This window comes from Capsicum annuum, chromosome 10, assembly GCF_002878395.1.
Source record: "Capsicum annuum cultivar UCD-10X-F1 chromosome 10, UCD10Xv1.1, whole genome shotgun sequence".
Classification (NCBI taxonomy): domain Eukaryota; kingdom Viridiplantae; phylum Streptophyta; class Magnoliopsida; order Solanales; family Solanaceae; genus Capsicum; species Capsicum annuum.
The window spans coordinates 52,049,976-52,069,041 of NC_061120.1; the positions used below are offsets into that span (position 1 = coordinate 52,049,976).

The following is a 19,066-nucleotide window of genomic DNA, read 5'->3' on the forward strand; positions in this document are numbered from 1 at the left end:
CCTAAAGTTGAGATGATGAGCATACTTGAAGCTTGTCATTCATCGTAAGTTGGGGGTCATCATGAAGGGCCCCACATAGCATATAATATCCTACAATGAGGCTACTATTGGCCGACCGTATACAAAGATGCTCATGACTACACTGCTACCTGTGATAAATGCCACCGATAAGGTACTATTTCTAAAAGACATGAATTACCTATGACCCCTATTTTAGAATTAGAAGTGTTTGATGTATGGGGCATATATTTGATGGGACCTATTATGAGTTTTATGTGGCATGAAGTACATACTTGTGGAGGTTTACTATGTTTCAAAGTGGGTGGAGGCAATGACGCTTTTTAACAATGATGTAAGGAGTGTCACCATATTTTCGAGCAAAAATATTTTCTCTCGATTCGGTATGCCATGGACCATTATTAGTGACGGAAGTTCATATTTTTTCAATCGTCAATTCAAGAGTCTACTTGAAAAATATGAAGTGAATCGTAAGGTGGCAGCACCTTAGAATCCACAGACTAGTGGACAAGTTGAAGTGTCCAATAGAGAAATCAAGTCTATATTGGCAAAGGCTATGACTTCCAATAGGACTGATTGGGAAATAAAGTTTGATGATGCATTATGGGCCTACCACACAACTTACAAAACCTACATTGGTGCTTCACCTTATTAGTTGGCGTATGACAAGGCTTTCCATTTACCTATTAAGTTTGAGCGTAAGGCACTGTGATTGTTGAAGAACATAAACTTAGAGTGGATGGATGCAGAAAAATCAAGGTTGAATAATATCAATGAGTTGGATGAATTCCAGCTCCGGGCATATGAAAGTTCAGTAATTTATAAAGAGAAGATGAAGTTGCATCACGACCATAAGATTGAGAAGAGGATTTTTGAAAAAAGTGACCAATTGTTACTATACAATCAAGGCTTCATTTTTGTTTTTAGGTAAGCTAAAGTCAAGATGGTTTGGTCCATTCAAATGGACAAGGATTTATCCCTATGGTTCTTTAGAAATAAAGAAGGATAGTGTAAACCCATTCAAGGTAAATAGGCAACGAGTAAAGCACTATATGGGAAATATAGGAGAAGTGAAGGAAGTGTGACATTGATCTTGATGAAGTCTGAGTATCCAACTTAGCCACGTCACGCTACGATGTCAAATCAAGCACTATATGGGAGGTAACCAATGTTTTTATACTTATTTAATTTATAGGATAATGTGTTTGTTCATTGTACAGGACTAAAGAATGCAGAAAAAATCCAAAGAAGTTATCACATGGACTCTTTATAAGTCGTATCTATATGGTATGACTCGTGAGTAGGATTCGTATAGACTTGGGAGAAAAATCAAAATCAGGCATAAGTTTTTTGAATGAATATGATTCTTATTATGAGTCATATCCTTTATGTACGGTTCATAACTGAGAATCGTATCCACTCTAGAACCTATGTAAGATCTCATGGCTATATGAGTCAAAGAAATAACCCACAATCCTGGGTACGAGTCGTATACACCACTCATACCCAAGCTTACTAGGCTAATTCTCAGGTTAACCTTGACCAAAACCTAAATTAAAAGAGGAAAAATGAACCCGATCGGGTGCCCAACACTTTCAACTTATATCCGACGCGTTTCTCACTTAAATTTTGATCACCAAACCAAAAATAAAAGTTTTTTCAATAAAATCCAACTACCAACATCATCAAATTTTTAAATTTGTGTCGTTAACCAGAATTTAAGGCCAACAAGATCCAAAATCAAAATCTATTCCCCTCCACTGACCAAGTAAGTTTCTTAACTTATTTTTGATAATTTGTACGATGAAATGAGTATTATGAGATATTGTCAACATGATTTAAGTCGAATTTCTACATTTCTTTATTTGTTGGCATCTTATTTATGGTGTTTTTATGGGAAATTAAAAATGGGAGTAGAACTAGGGTTAGGAGATATTTTGATATGGCTATTTGTGTTGAAATACTTAATGTGGTTGAATATAATAGTAGATATATTGGGAATTTACATCAGAGTTAAACTTTGAAGTTGGACTTCTATGTTGCAGTGGATACGAGACTCCTTATGACTCATACCCTCTAGTAGAGGAGTCGTAATGAGACTCGTACCCACTGACAACATAGAAGTCTAACAAATCCAAAGTCCTAGAATGGATATGACTCAAACATACAAGTCATATATAAACCATATGATTCATATACATTAATTATTCCCACTAGGGAGGAATTAAAATAGAATTAATATTCCTGAGTTGCTTACGATTGTTAGTCAATAGTCGTACCCATACGATATGACTAATAAGGAGGAGTCATAAGCAGACCAGTGAATAAAGGTCATGCACTATCCAGGATACGACTTGGGAATATGAGTTGTTCCCAGTGGATAAGACCAGTACCCACCGCTTATACCTAACAAAGACTAAGTGCACTGAAATTAAGTTTTAAATTTTATTTTGCTTCTCTTTTCTTAGTTACTAACATTAGGGTATTTACAGGAATCATGCCTTCAAAGATCACTTCTTCATCCAAAATAGTTGCTAAGAAGGGGAATAAATAAGCACTGGTTAAGAGCAAGGAAACCAGATTCTCTGAGTCAAAAATGATATCTAAAAACAGCGGAGAAGAATATATTGGAACCTCATCCAAGAATGCTGTGAACAAAGGGAAAGCACCTGCTAAATCTAAGGGGGAGAAATTAGTTCCCCAAGATTATGATTCATAACCACCAAAGGGGCAGAGATGAAAGAATGAAACTTTTTTCCCTCTTTACACACCACAACCTGTGGACGATGATAATGATGATGATGAATCTAGTTCAGCAGAGGCTACATATGAAGAATCTTAGTATCTCAATGAAAATACTACCCTCATAGACTGGTAGGAACCTCCCCCCCCCCCCCCACACCCATATTGGTCCCTACTCCGATGCCTATCATTGAATATTCGGGATACCTCGATATGCAGGAGATATTTAACACGGGGTTGTCTCGTCTTTAGGGTGGTAAGATAAAGAGAGTGATATATTCAGAGAGGATAATGACTACCTCAGGGATGCCTGAGCTAACCGAGTTTAAAGAATTCCTTAGGAATTACACATTTGGGTAGATGATGAGAACACCCGAGAAATATAGTTAGGTCCTTGTTCATGAGTTTTACATAGCTTATAAAGAAGAGCTGTAGATGCAGTATCCATAGGGTATGTTATGGAAGGGAGGTGAGCCTATTACCTCTATAATGATTTAAGAAGTTAGAGTTGATATCTCTCCCCAGACTATAGGGAGATTTCTATTTAGGCCAGAATATTAAGCTTTGGCCAACATAAGAGAGATGGATTACCGAATAGCCGAGATGACAAAGATCACTAATTAGACATTGGGTACTGATGAAAAAATAGTAATGTTTAGGTGGATAGCTGAGCGAACAGCCGCACATGGTGAGTATTCTACTTGGGTTGAGGTAGTGTTGGTGATTCTTAATAGATCTATAAGGGTATCCTTAACTTTAAGAGTAAATCTTTGTGGACACTATTCAAACACAGGTTGTGTCCTACTATAGGAGATGATGTTCTGAGCCCGCTCTAGGATTCTGTGATATCTTGTTTCATAGTCAAGTATGTATTTGATATTGGTGAGTTCCTAGCACGAGAGTTAAGTGATAGGGCAGTAGGGGCTAGAAGGCATTCCTGGCCTACTCTTGCATGATGATAGGGATATGCTTAATTGTAAGGGTGTTAGATATACCCAAGATTTATGATATGATTGAAGCCTGGAGGATGTTTGACATTAGGATGATTCGAGATGTGGCCAGCCCTCTGGCCTAACCTATGAGGTAGGATGTAGATGCTATGGCGGTAGTGTTTTCACAAGATTAACAGACATACATCTCTGCTCTAGTTGAGGCTACTGAGGCATGTGCACAGACTAAGGTTTCACCCACAAATACAATAAATACTTTTAGTGCCCCACTACCAGTCCAGTCTATGCCACCCATTCCACATGGTATGTCTCCTGGTGTGATATTGATTTCTTAGGCTATGTGGACAGAAGGTATGACTAAATTAGCTAGACTTACTTTAAAGTTTTGTCACATAGAATGTGGAGTAAGATTTAGGATGGATAGGCAGTTTGAGGCACAGGATAGGCGAGTCCAAGGACGGCTTGATGTGTTTGAGTCAAGGATTACTTGACAGCTAGGTACTGGATAGACGCCTAATGTTGCTATGTTAGAGCTGAGATTTTTGCAATAAAGAAGATGGTCACTAAGTTTTATGAGAAACTGATGTTGATGAGTTAGTTGTGGAGTGTATGATTCCCACAGTCGAGGTGCCTAACATTTGGGCAGATCCAGTGGCCGTACGAGTTGAGGGGACTAGAGAAGAGAAAAAGAGAAAGAAAGGGAAAGCTAAAGGAGTTAAGAAGAAAGCCATACTTGAGATCATTCAGGATGAGTAGAATCGCGAGACATGGGTTTGTGAGATGGCTATTGGAGCAGGAAGATTGAGGTCTCCAATTGTTAGTACTAAGGGGGTTGATGTTGTACCCCCATGTGTTTATTTATTTTTGATTATTGGGGTAGTAGCTGACAGGAGTGGGACCAAACCTGAAGGCCCACATTCTAATGTTGATGCTCCGGCACCTTAAGTTCCTAGATATGACTCTTATCCACAGTCTATTTAATTTTTGTTACACTGGTAATTGTGCAACATTCTTTCGTTGGGGGTGGGGGTTATTGCAAAAATTTTGGGAGTAGTTTCAAAATTTTCAGATCTATCAAAGACTGAAAGTCTGTTATGACTTGTTGGTTGATATGGGTGGCTGAGATAGGGAGTAGATTAGCGTGCCTATGGCAGTGGATTTTTGATTTCTGATTATGATTGAGGGATTTTGGAAAAATTCTTATATATTGGAAGATTTTGATTCTGGTTTGATTTTTACTTTGTAATTGATGAAACACTGCTGACTTTTGAAATCTTATTCTGAAAAGTGGTGTTAACTTTATTCTGAAGGGAATCAAATTTGTTTACCCCCCTCAAAAATTTTTTATAAGTAAGTGTGTGATATGTATATTTTTGTGAAATTATCGAGTATCTCATAATGGAATTAGGATTAGGGATAGTATAGTTCAGAACAAAATAATTTTATAGTTGGTAATCTAGTACCTAGTAGTGTAGCTCTGTGTAAGTGTGTGTAAGGTTTACTAGTTCCTAGTGGTGTTGGAATCAAGAACTTTCCCAGATGCTTTTACCTAGGTCTAGGATGGTTAAAAATGATATGATCATAGGGCATTGTTGCATGAGTCCGTTTAATCAAAAAATTCCTTCACCAAAGGAATAAATCCCCTTGATCCAAATATTTGAGCCTTTATAGATCAATTTTTTTGGTTATACCTATCACTTTCCCATTTAACTTACAATGAACCTGTTTTGGCATTGGTCCTCCTGTGGACACTGTGCACCTTAACACAAGCAAATTGTCTAAGTTGAGGGTGGCTATTATAGGGGTGTGTAAGAAGAAAATGAGTATGAAGATAATGGGTAGGAGAAAATAGATTAAACAAGGGCAGGTATGATGAAAAAAAAAGTACAATGTATAGTAAAAGAAAAAGAATAAGAAAAATAAGTGCTAGAAAGCCACATCTGACCCAAGTAGAATGTACTTAACAGAAAAAGGGAGACGTAAGGGTGGAAATAAAAGAAGTCAAAAGTAGTAGACCCTGAGATAACGTAGTGTTCAGGAGGCTTAGTCACTAAATAAATCTCAAAAGATATCATACTAGCCCCAAGCCTACGTTACAATCCAAATAAAGTACTATAGTGATCCTACGGCGACTGTCTGACAACTTTGGAAAAGAGCATAAGGGCAAGCCTATGGAATTCTGTCTCCACTAGTGATATTTTTTTGTGAAAGAGAGTCATTTATTATATACCTAAATAGATTGGTCTATCCATGAAGAGTCAATGGGATTTATTTAGCTATGACTGCACATGAGTTATGCTCCTAGGTTACTAGATTATTTGATGAAAGTAAATTATGTCTATACCCAAGTATCTATATCTAATGTAATGCTATCATCAAATTCCTTCATGTTTCTACATGTGCTAAAATTCTGATACACGAGTTTGAGTTGAAAAGTAAGAGGGGAGCAACAAGATTTAAATTTAATTCAAAATCACTGTCATGGGTTTGTTGGAGATCTTCTTGTTTAAGCATCGACTCTGTGATAGAAAATAGTATTTGGTTTAGTTAGCCTGAGGACATACAAAAGTCTAAGTTGAGGGTGTTGATGTGGCATGGAAACATAAAATTTTTTATGCTTAAAATCATGAAATTTATGTATGAACTTTGGGTATTTTGTTAGATATAATGCACCTTACTGTGAGTTATAGGTAAAACAGGTCTACAATAGTACTTGAACAAAAAGAGAAGAAAAAAACCTGAAAAAAACCAACTTCAATCAATATACAAGTCAACACTTAAGTCATGATCATTCAATACGACTCATATGCTGAAGTGTAGGGGTAACAGAACCAAAAGCCAAATCAAGGAGCCAAGTATAAAGAAATTATGACTCAAGCATCCAAGCCGTGTGAAAGGACATGACTCGTATACTGAAGTCATGAGCATACCAAATTTAAGCTACTATCAAGTATTTGAAGTGTCAAAAGACTAAGTACGACTCATATAGAGATGTCGCATAAAAATAAGTGTTTAAGAGATGAAAAGACTAAAATCCCAGGTGGATACAAGTTAAGAACACGAGTTATACACGCAAGTACAAAAGATGTAAATATGTCATATCCTGAACCGAGACTTAAAGTCTTGGGAGGATCAGACACTACAACAGATACAACAAGGCAGGGTACGACTCATAAGTTGAGGATACGAGTGAAGACCGAGTCATACCAAATGCCAAATTAACTTTACCTTTACCATTTTTAATAGGATTTTTATGTTATTTTGAGATACTATAAACGCCTTAGGGTTTATATTTTATTAGGTTACACACATAAACATTCTTTTACATATTTTTACAATTGTTCTTGAGATTTTTAGGTTTATTCAATTAAAGACTTTGGAGTTTATTCATCTTATTCTTGTACAATTGATTTTATATGTTCTTCATTGATAATCATGGTTCTTTCACAAATATGAGTGGCTAATTTCCTTTGCTATGGTTGTGGGAACCCTGGTAGATTATCAATGAACAGGAAGTGTGAGACTCAATTGTTCTAGTGTTTCTACAAGTATCTTAATTCTTCTTCACAATAACTTAACTCATAGCAGCTGCAGATGCTTGAGATCACTTGTATTCGTATCCATTCAATAACCAAAAATGTTGTAATAAGGATAAGAATATTAAAATAGTGATTTGGGATTCGATAACCATGCATTCCATCTTTTCACTTGATTAAACCCTGACAAGCATAACTGAGGTCATAGCAAGGGGCAACAGGCAACACCCTAAAACAATAACCAAGTAAAGGGTGAAATTTATATTCTAACTTACCTGACAGTTGATAAGATTTATCTTGTAGGGTTTGCATGTAGATAAAAAGAATAGTTGGGTTGATCATGAGAAACTTATGCAGTTGAGAAGCCAGGGGAAACACAGAACTTGTATTTTTCTCATATTGATTACAAATCATAAGCACTAAAGAATTGGTTACTATTTGTAATTAATAACAAAATCCCCCCATTTATTATCCTACACTACTCGTCGATTACATCAAGGGAAGCAACTATTTATGCTTTCTCTGTAGGATCGACCCCAACTTTGTTGGGTTATTATATTTGCAATCGACCATATTATACTTCTAGTTGAGGTTTAGTTTTTGGCGATATCACCTCGGTTAATGTTCTATGGTAGAACCTTAAGGTGGAAGATGCTATGTGAGATAAGAAAGTAGACATAAAGTACAAATATTTGCGTTTGTTTTATGCTTTGGATATGCATGCGAAAGGTATGTGTTCTTGATGACATCTTTATTTTATAACTTAGTTATGGGTTAGAGCAGATCCTTGCATCTTTACTTTCTAACTTGGTTAATGGTTGGATTGATATTTTATAATGCAAATGACTCTGCTTGATTTCTTTGTATCCTTGTTAAAGGTAAGATTAGAGGCATCTAAGAGGGATAAATCATATTTTTACCTACCTTATTCATCATTCGGGGATGAATGATCCTAATGGGAGAGACTGAAACACCGTGAATTTGGGACCCTTAGAAAATTTTTGAATTTCTAGGTTCTAGAAAACATATGACTGGTTGGTACTAGTTGTATAATGGGGTACGAGTGGTATGCCTTGGTCGTATGCTAACCGCTATTGGTTGGTGGGTTGGATTAGTTTCTGGAATGAGTACGACTTTAGGTGGTACAAGTCGTATGGTTGGATATGGGTCATTTGGTTTAGGTTTTTTCTTAACTTAATGTGAGAATAAGTAAAATAATTTTAATGTGAGTATAAGTGGCTCACCATGAGCCGTAAGCCAGGGTATGAGTCATACCAAGGACTCGCATAGTGGACAGTGTTCAAATCTCTTGTGATTTTATTCTGCCAGGGGTATGGGTCAAATGTACTAGTCTTATTTTTGGGTACGACTTAGTTTGGATAAAATAATATATTGGATAGTATTGGGTCCAAGGAGGATACTTATGGTATGAGTGGAGGATACCACTCATATTGGAGGATACGACCGGTATGGTATAGTCGTACCCTATGATGAAATTTTTACGTAGTTTAAGTGAGGGTAATCTGGACATTTCTCTAGTTAGCCTATTAAGGACCCATAACATCTAAACAACTTTGGAGGTTATTTACCCTATTATTCTATTATTAAATACTTAGAAAACTATCTTAATCAGACTACGATTCTCTCTAAGGCTTTTGGGTAAAGGAAGGCTAGGGTTTCACTAAGGTGATCAATTTGGGCATTATTGGGTGATTTTATCCATCATCTTCATCATTTAAGGTAAAATACTTCTCCCTCATTATTAGTTCCAACTAAAGGAATCTTTTACACAATGTTTTCATGGCATGATTATGGTATGATTTTGGGGTTTTCAAATATGTGTTGGGGTTTTGGTATTAAATGCTTGGTTATGGTTTTCCCATGTTTTAATTATGTTTTTACATGCTTTAATAGTAGTTTGAATGATTGATTGCATGGGAATTCAAGGTTAATTGGTAATTGGAATTGGTTTTAGAAACACTATGGCCCCAACATATTTGATGAAATAACTATGATAATGCTTTTACTATATTATTGGACTTTTAATGGAACTATTGCATGGTAAGGTTTGGTAATGGAACCCTAAATGGTATAAATGCTTTAAATGGCTTGGAATGGTTAAATGTAATTATTTGGTGGTCATGGTTATGGTTAATGAAATTTATTTGTGGGGTACAATGGAATCCCTCAAGTATCCATAAAAGTCTAACACTTGTGGGATACATGGTAATTCTCCTAGTGAACTTGATAGTGTAATATATGGGTATATGGAAATCCCTTTACATAAAAATGTTGGCTAAGGAAATTTCATATAAGCTATAGTCGGTATGATGATACCACTACTAATATCCTTGGTTCATAATAATGGAAAAATGGTTTGGTTTGTTGCAAATGGTTTTAATTGGGCAATAATGGCAGGGTGTAATAGCAAATCGTGATGGTGCGAGTCCAATGGATGGATACGGGAAAATCATGTTTGCCGACATGAGGAGTTGGTTATAGAGACCATCTATGATTCTATGATGTACATAGGAATCCTTTAAGTACATTGTACATATGTATCATGGAGAGAAAAGGTTACTCAGAAATCCTCTACTCTTATAGTAGCTCCAGTTCATGTAGCTACACGCATCGGGGCCCGTTCAGGGGTTGCACTTGACCAATGTAGCCCATGGGTGGTTCTAGGATTGTTAAGCTACACATACCCAGGTTAATGATTTCAAATGCATGATAAACCCAATTCCCTTTTCCAGCATGGTTATATATATATATATATTTGTATGCATATGGCTGGTTTACTTGCTAGCTTTCACCTGCTAACTCATCCTCGGGCGGTTGTATCCCAATGTGGTGTATGAACCGGCCATTCTAGTCCTCCTACTTAGTGATCAAATTTCAAGATCAGCTCGATTGGATTAAAGCAGGGAGCTTCCTTATTCTGGAAGGCTCCATTTTATGTTCATGGATGTTCTTACATACTTCGAATAGTTTATGGATATTGTCTTTGGACCTGGTTGGGGACATGTCCCAAATGGAAATTGTTTTTATTTTTGTCAGAGCCTTATGTGGAACTACTATGGGTTGGTATGGGTGGGATCAGTATTGGTGCAGCCTTTGTATTGGCATTGGCATTGGTATTGGGGCTGATACCGTTGGACTAAATTTCTCACTGTTCCATCCTTTTGTGTTATTTTATGGAACTTTTTCTGATTATTGTTTTTGTTTTGGCTTATAGTTTGGTTTGTTTATGGTTATCGGTTATGTTTGGGCCAGTTGGGCTCGTTTCGGTCGGTCTTAGTTATAGACCTATCCCAGAGTCTGGATTTGTGCAATTATATACCATCTTTTTATATGTTTGGAATTTATCTGACTCAAGGATGCTAGATGGTTGGATTGGTTATCGGCGGTGGTCCCTAGTTCTAGTTGGACTTGAGATTCCCATCACGACAGGGCACCTGGTCGTGTCGTGTTATGGCACTTTTACTAATTTTTAACCAATAGCCTAAAATGAGTCCAGAAGCCTTGGGACCCGAACAATAGAACCCATAATCTAAAATAAATGTTCTGAAGCTGATGGAACTGTTAAAATTTGCAGGAAAGTCGTTAACCTGAAGTTTACATCCAATAGCGAATCCTTACCAGCAAAGACTTTATAATAGTAAATTGGATCTACGAAACAAACGAACTATTGAATAACTAAACTATCAGCTCTAGCAAGTTACAAATGACTTAGAAAAGTTATAGGAAAAATCTAAATGGACAAAATATGTAGAAGACAAGAAAAAAAACTTCAAAGTTCATTACATATATATCATATTTAAAAGAAGAATTCTCACAAAGATAAAATTCAACACGTTTATCCTTGTCAAAAATCCAAATGAAATCTTAAAAACACCAAAACTTTCAAACTGGATAGAAGTAACATAAAATTGTTCAAAATATGGAAAGATGCCTATTCTAAGCCATAAACTAGGTATTTATAGGTTGCAGGAAAATTTGAATCCAAATTAAAATTGGATCTGTCCACTTATGTTCACCTGATGATTCACCAATCCATTTATGGTTGCCATATCAAATCATCACAAAATTTAAATTGAACATATGTATTATTTGGGATTGATGTCGGGGTGTGATATCTCGGCATAGGTATAGTGGTTTATTAGCTGAGGCTTAACATGCATGTCTTCAGGTTGGATTTTGGTATTAGTATGGAGGTTCATCAGGCATGTGACAAGTTATTACTTTAAATCGTCGCACTATCTACTTAACCACAATTTCCTCATTTTTTACTCTTGGATCAATTTCATTTATTTAAACACAAAGAACCATAAAATCTAACAATGGTTACTTAAAAAGCATGTTTATTCATGGTTAAAAGTGTAAAATATGACATCAATAGTTGGCACATCAGGATGTTGTCGACATCTTTGGCCAACATTTGGGAAAAAGGGGGGAACCCCTTTGTACTCTTAAGGGGCATACTCTTAAAGAGATCAAGAGCATCTAAAATATCATGGAGGGGCATATGAATGATGAGATAGAGCTAAGAAAAACCACCACTATATTAGAGTACAAAATCATGGAGGTATTGAGGACAACCGATCAATGAAGGAAAAGGTAAAATTACTCAAGAAGTATATTAATGATAGCGCAACTGAAGAATTCAAAAATGTCATTGTGACAAGGGTGACTAAGATCGATAGTTCAAAGCCATTAGTATTCAAACATATTAATGTGCATAGGAGAGAGAGAACTTTCTTTGGCACTTAGAAAACTATTTCAAGATGGAAAAGTAAGGGAGGATGAAGCCAAAATCAACACCATTATGTTGTATCTATTAGAGATCATTATGCTATTGTGGAGGAGAAAAGTGGCTAACACATACAGAGATTTGTGCACTATTAAAATGTGGGATTATTTCAAGCATTAGTTATTTCAAAATAATGTTGTGTATGAGGCAAGGCAAGAACTTAGGAAGCTGAAGCAGACATAGAGAATATTCTATTACGTCAAGGAGTCACCACCCTTATGTTTCAAATTTTCGATCACACCATCAATGAATAATTGTTCCACTTTATGGATGGGTTGATATGATACAAATTATGTCATAAAGTATGGAAAACAAAAGACAAGAAAGAAAAGAATGGATAGATAGATACACAAAAAGGGAATCATAAGAAAACCAAAGGTATATTAAACCAATGACCCTCAAACAATAAATTCTACAATACCACCTAACTCTTTTGAAGACCCCGAGTGAAATTAATCCACTCAAAACCAACATTCCTTAAATATCAATAAAGCTCCCAACAAGATCAAAAAAATCCACAATTGTATCACTCATCATTATTTATCAACTAAGAAAGAAAAAGGAAATCCTAGGTATTTATAGCCATGGGATATTTATTACAAAATGTGCCCAAAAGATCCCCTAAATACCAAATGGGCCTAAAAGTTACTGTAGATGAAAAATGGCCCATTTGTGCAATACTTTATCAGTTTGTTGATGCACCTTCTTTGCTCCAAGATATTATCCAAACTTGATATTGCTCAATGGGCCCTTGGATTGTATAATTAGAGATAGCTCATCTCATGCTCCAAGATATCATATAAACATATCCTTACTTTTCTAAGGTGATCAAGTATAGGTCCTTAAGTGTTTACCATGAAGCATAGATCTCGAGGTGATAGAACTAATTCAGTTGTATCATCCTTCCATCCTTGAAAAGGATTCGACCTTAATTCAAATCTTTTTTTAACTTGTCATCATATTTACAAGTTTGGAATCCTTTGGTAAGAACTTCATTAGGCCTTCAAGAATACTTTTGTAAGGCACTCTACTTGAATCCTCCTTTGAAAGTAATTTTCATAAAACTGCATAAAAGAAGCAGTGATACTATCTAAAATGCTAGTATCATGATTAGTGTACCTAAGGTGGAGAGCGTCTTTTAAATGGGTTTGGGGTGGCCGAACAATATTTTATGGAGCTTGATTTGTATTGGATTAGGGTAATGGAACTTTTTCTTAAGGTCTTAGAGCATAATATTGTTGGATGATCCACGAGGTAGTGATGGTGTAAGTGTTTTGTCTGCATAAGGTATTTTAGGGAGTGAGACACCTTAAATATTCCAGCCTCTCCTTCATGTGTGACCATTACATTAGAAATTCATTAATTACTAGTTGCATCCCCATAATGAACTCCACTAAGGAATCAAGGGTTGTCCTACCCATTTTAGGTTAGGTTAAGTCTCCCAAAATCATGTATATTCTTGAGAATTGGATTGAATATTTGAAAACTTGAATTAATAAATAACTATGAAATAAAACTAGAAAAGCACACAAAAAAGGATTAGGAAAGAAAACAAACTCAAAGACTAATCAATTAACTAAGTAGATTAAATACTAGTTGTTAATTAGTCTAAGAATCAAGAAATAGATTACAAATTAAGAAATCAAAATTAAGAAAAATTGTATTTGGGATGGTTGATGTATATTGGATTGATGTGCGGATGCAGGTCATGATATGCCCCTGAATTTGGGATTTGTATGTCACTGACAAAATGTTTACGTGTGACCCGGGTCGGTTATATACTGCTACAGGTGCCCACTAATGTCACCCAAATTGTACTTTGAATAAAGTATAACACTGTCGCTATCAAATATTAAACCCAACAAAGTTTGGGTCAAAACCTCAGGGAATAGGTCCAGAGTGCATCATCTAGCTTCCTTTACCAATCTGTTTGGTTGGCATTCAAAGTCTTCGCCAGTATGGACTTGATCTCCTAATTAAAGACCTCAACCTACCCTATCGTCTATCGATGTTAAGGTGTTTCAACCTTATGTATCAGACCATACTCATCAAGTAGGTCCTTAAATAAATGATTGAAAAAATTGAACTCACCATCACTAATCATAGCATGTGTAGTACCAAACCAAGAAAAGATTTTCATCTTAAAGAATGATGTAACACTTTGAACCTCATTATTGGGAAATGAAGCCACCTTCACCCACTAAGAAACATAATCCACTTCCACTAATATATACTTCATGCCATAAGAACTCACAAATGGAACTATGAAATCAATATCCCACACATTAAAAAAATCAAGCTCAAAAATCGGTATCACGGGGAGCTCATGTTTCCGCAAGATATTTACTTGCCATTGATATTGGTTACAAGCAAGATCATAATTAGGTGCATCTTTATAAATTATCAGCCAATAGAAACCATACTATAGAATTTTATGGGTTGAATGAGTGCCACAATGGTGACTCCCAATAGGAGATGACTGACAGATCTTAAGAATGCTCATCATCTCTACTTCTGGAATACACCTTCAAATAACACCATCTACACACACTTAAAATAGGTAAGGATCATCCCAAAATAACTTTCCTACTTCATGCATAAATCATGGGCTGTGCTGAATTGATGTCTTTCAGGACAAAGTCACTTGCCAAATAATTAGAAAAATCAGCAAACCAGGGGACTAAGTCTCGTGATGTTTCCAACACCCGCTCAAGTATCATCAATTTCAAGAACATACTGTAGTTTGAGCATCACCTCCTGCTCTAGGTGGGATAGATTGTTTGCAACCTAGTTTTCAATGTCCTTTCGGTCCCTTACCTCAAAGTCAAATTCTTGTAGCAATAGTACCTAAAGAATTAACCTTGTCTTAGCATCATTTATTGGCAGAAGATACCTCAAAGATGCATGTTCATCATGTACAATGACTATGGATTCTATAAAATAAGACCAGAATTTCTCCAAAGAAAACACCACCACAAGTAACTCCTACTCAGCAACTGCATAATTCTTCTATGCGGGGTTAGTGCTTTGTTGGCATAATTGATTAGGTAAAAAATCTTATCATGACTCTTTCCTAGGACAGCTCCTAAGGCCATACCACTATAGTCTCACATAATCTCAAAAGGAAGGGTCCAATATGGAGACACAATAATAGGAGCTAAGATCACCATCTCCTTAAGGCACTCCAAGGCCTTGAGACAAGGATCATCAAATATGAACTTCACCTCCTTCTCTGAAAGCTTGCCTAATGGATTAGAAATTGTAGAAGTCCTTCATTAACTGTAGATAAAACCCTTCATGACCCAAGAAACTTCTAATACCTTTAACTAAAATCGATAGACGAAGTTATCATTCGCCTCAATATTTGCCTTGTCAACCTCAATTCCATTCCTTGTTATCTTATGTCCAAGAATGATCCCCTCTTTTACCATGAAGTGATACTTCTTCTAATTTACCACCAGTTACACTTCTTTTATAGCTGAAGTTCATTGGCCAAGTAGGCCAGTCAATCATTAAAAGAGTCTTCAATAACCAAAAAATCATCCATAAAGACCACTGTAGTATCCTTAACCATATAAAAAAATATCAACATCATACAATACTAAAAGGTGGCAGGAGCATTACAAAGTCTGTTAGCATCCTTTTAAATGTGAACATACCATATGGACATTGAAAGTGGTCCTATATTGGTCTTCGGGGGAAATGGAAATATGATTATACCCCAAAGAACCATCAAGAAAATAATACCATTCTCTTCCTATAATACATTCTAATATCTGGTCCATAAATGGCATAGTAAAGTGATCCTTTTGTGTCCAAGTGATTAACTTTTGATAATCAGAGCACACTCTCCATCTTGTAACTGGTCTTATGGCCATTTATTCATTCTTCTCATTAGGGACACATTGATCCTACCCTTTTTAGGTATTCACTAAACCAGGCTCACCCACTCGATGTAAGCAATAGGATAAACCACACCCATATCTAACCACTTTATAATCTTTTTCTTCACCACCTCTTGCATAGGTGGGCCTAAATGAGATGATGCTTGATTTATTGCACACACTTGGATTCAAGTTTAATCTTATGAGTACAAATCCTGGGTGGAATCTCCACAATATCTACAACAATCATCCAATGGCCCCCTTAAATCTCTATAATACTGAAATCAAGGCCTAAACCTGTGTGTTAAACAAATCTACAGCAATAATGACCGACAAGATAATTTTAGCTGCAAAAAATCCATAACACATGTGCAATGGGAGAGCCTTTGATTTTGAGATCGATGGCTCCTCAATAGATGGTCGAGTTAGCGAGGTTAATCTATTCTTCAAATTAAGATCTAACTTCTTTGGTACTCAAGAATAAGAACTTCTATCATAGAGTGTGCTTATGATCTCATCATACTCCTCGATACCTCACTATAAATATTCAAGATAACTGCCACTAGTGCCTCAACCCCAAGTCTCTCCTTAATAGGCATAGTCAGTGCCTTATTATCAATAGTGTCTATCACAGACACCACCCACATATCCTTCAGTTGTTGCATAGATTGGCACATATTTAAGGTAACATATTTATCATTTAGTAGAACATTATCTACCCCATATCCAAGTCAACTAATGCCCTACCTGTGGCTAGAAAGGGCCTAGATAATATAATAGAAACATCGAAATCTACCTTACAGTCAAGGATCACAAAATTAGTTAGGAATATGAAAGATGCCACCTTTACCAACACATCACATAGTATACCAACTAGCTTCTTTATTGTGTGGTCGGCTATCAATAATCTCATGGATGTTGGCTCAGGTGCTCCAAACCCCAACTATTTGTACACAATTAATGATATCAAATTTATGCTAGCTCTTAAGTCACATAATGCTCATGAAAATTCGAAGGACACAATAGTAAATGGAGTAGTAAGAGCTCTAAGATCCTCTTTCCTCTCAACTAAAGACGGAGAAGTAATAGCACTGCAATGGTGTATTTTATCAGCGAGCGTAAAAGTCACTATCTGCTTTTTATTAACCAAATCTGTCATGAAAATTGCATAGCCAGGAATCTACTCCAATGCTTTCACAAAAGGGATATTAAAATATAATTCATTCAACATCGATATAAATTTCATATATTTCCTTTCTTCTTATTTTTTCTTTAATCTTTAAGGAAAAGGTGGGGAAGGTCGTGGAATGGTTTTTACTACAAGTTTAACTTCCTTCCCCTTTCCCTTGTCCTTCTCATCTAATTTATCTACACCTTTTAATTTTTGTAAAGTTTCAACACTAGTCACCAACTTCTCAGATTTTGTGTTGGATGCATCATCGATATCAACAACATCATTCCTTGCATTATCAACCACATTCATAGAAGGATCAATAGTCGCTTTACCACTCTGAGTAGTGATGGCTAGGCAGTGACTATCATTCTTGGGATTCTAAAAAGTGTTAATGAAAAAAGTTCCCAGTTGATGTTGATTCAAAGTAAAAAACATTTGACCAAATAGTTGCTCAAGCTACTTCATCACGATAGCTTGTAATTCTACCTTCTGGCTTAGTCCCGATATATCTACCTTAATCTACTTAAGGAAACTCTCTTTATTTTCTAAACCCTTGACTCGCTTAGTTGCCTCTATCCTTGAGTCGACATATTTCTATTGGAACATACACATTACTCTACTTCTTATAGTCATTCTTTCTTCACCAATCACCATCCAGCTCTCTACCTTGATTCCTTTCCTTGAGTTCTAAGTGTATTGACCAGACCCTTGGACTTTGGCTTCGAATCACTTGATCTCTCTATTAAGGTACTTTTTTTCCTCCTCAATATTAGACTCATACAACCTAAAAGATTTACCTTATATGCCTACTATATTAATATTTCCTACTGTAAAAGTGGAAAACTTTATAGAAAGTACCCCAATTTCATTCTTGAGCTATGCTACCTCTTAATTCACTATCTGATATAGTTCTCTCTACTCACTAGAGGTACTAATCACATAAGTGGTGGCTCCTCATTCTGCCTTTCAAGTATGCCACCCTCAATTGATTTTAAAGATTTGGTCTAAATTTTACTCACCTACCTCTCAACAAATACCCATTAAAGTCCTACCAGTAATAGTGTCATTAATAGCCTTGTTGTTAGCTTTCAAGGCTCTACAGAATATCTCAAGAAAATTCCTCCCCAGAATATTTTGATTAGGCACGTTCATCAACTTCTTCTTGAACCTCAACCAAGTTTTGTACAATGCAACATGAATGTAATTGTCTAAAATTATAAATCCTATCCTTTATCTACATCATACTAGAAGGTGGGAGAAGTTGATACAAGAACTAGGTCCTGAGCTTATTCCAAGTGGTGATTGACCCATAAGCTAATTCTCCAAACCACAATATTTCTCTGCCTATAAGAGAGAATGGGAATAACCTTAGTCTCAACTCTTCCTGACTCAACCACGACAAATTATAAAAAGTGTAAATCCCCACAAAATTCATACTATGCATGTTTGCATCATCAGTCAAGAAACTAGCAAAAGTGCCCTTCAGATTGAGCAACAAAATTATTACACTCATAATATCAAACTTCACTCTTTAGAGAAACTCAGGGGGAAGATTGCTCTTGACTCAATAGGTTCAACATACCCCAAATCATCTTTTGGATCATCATAGATTGGTAAGTACTGGTAAAAAAGGTGTGGTTGAACTATATCCCTTCTTTCTCTTTCAGGTGCTACTCGATATTGTTTTTCTTATCTTACTCTTTCCTCTTTTTTTGCATAATGAGTGTTCGTCAACCTCACATTTTCTTTGGATAACAACTGAGTAGTATCTCTTGAATACTATGTAGAGGTGGTGGGTTCAAGAAATTTAGGTAATCTTGAACCCCATCATGATGAACTCCATGCTCATGCTCGACCATCTTATGATTCTATCATAGGTTCTGCTCAAGCTATGAACCAAGTGAGATCAAGGGATTGGATTGACTTTGAATACTAGGAATAAAATGGTGTAT

General features: G+C 36.1%; 1 pseudogene; it reads right to left on the reverse strand.

Moving 5' to 3' along the window:
• Positions 1–16,940: 16,940 nt before the first annotated feature.
• Positions 16,941–19,066, reverse strand: part of LOC124887727 — a 129,427-nt pseudogene continuing 127,301 nt past the window's right edge.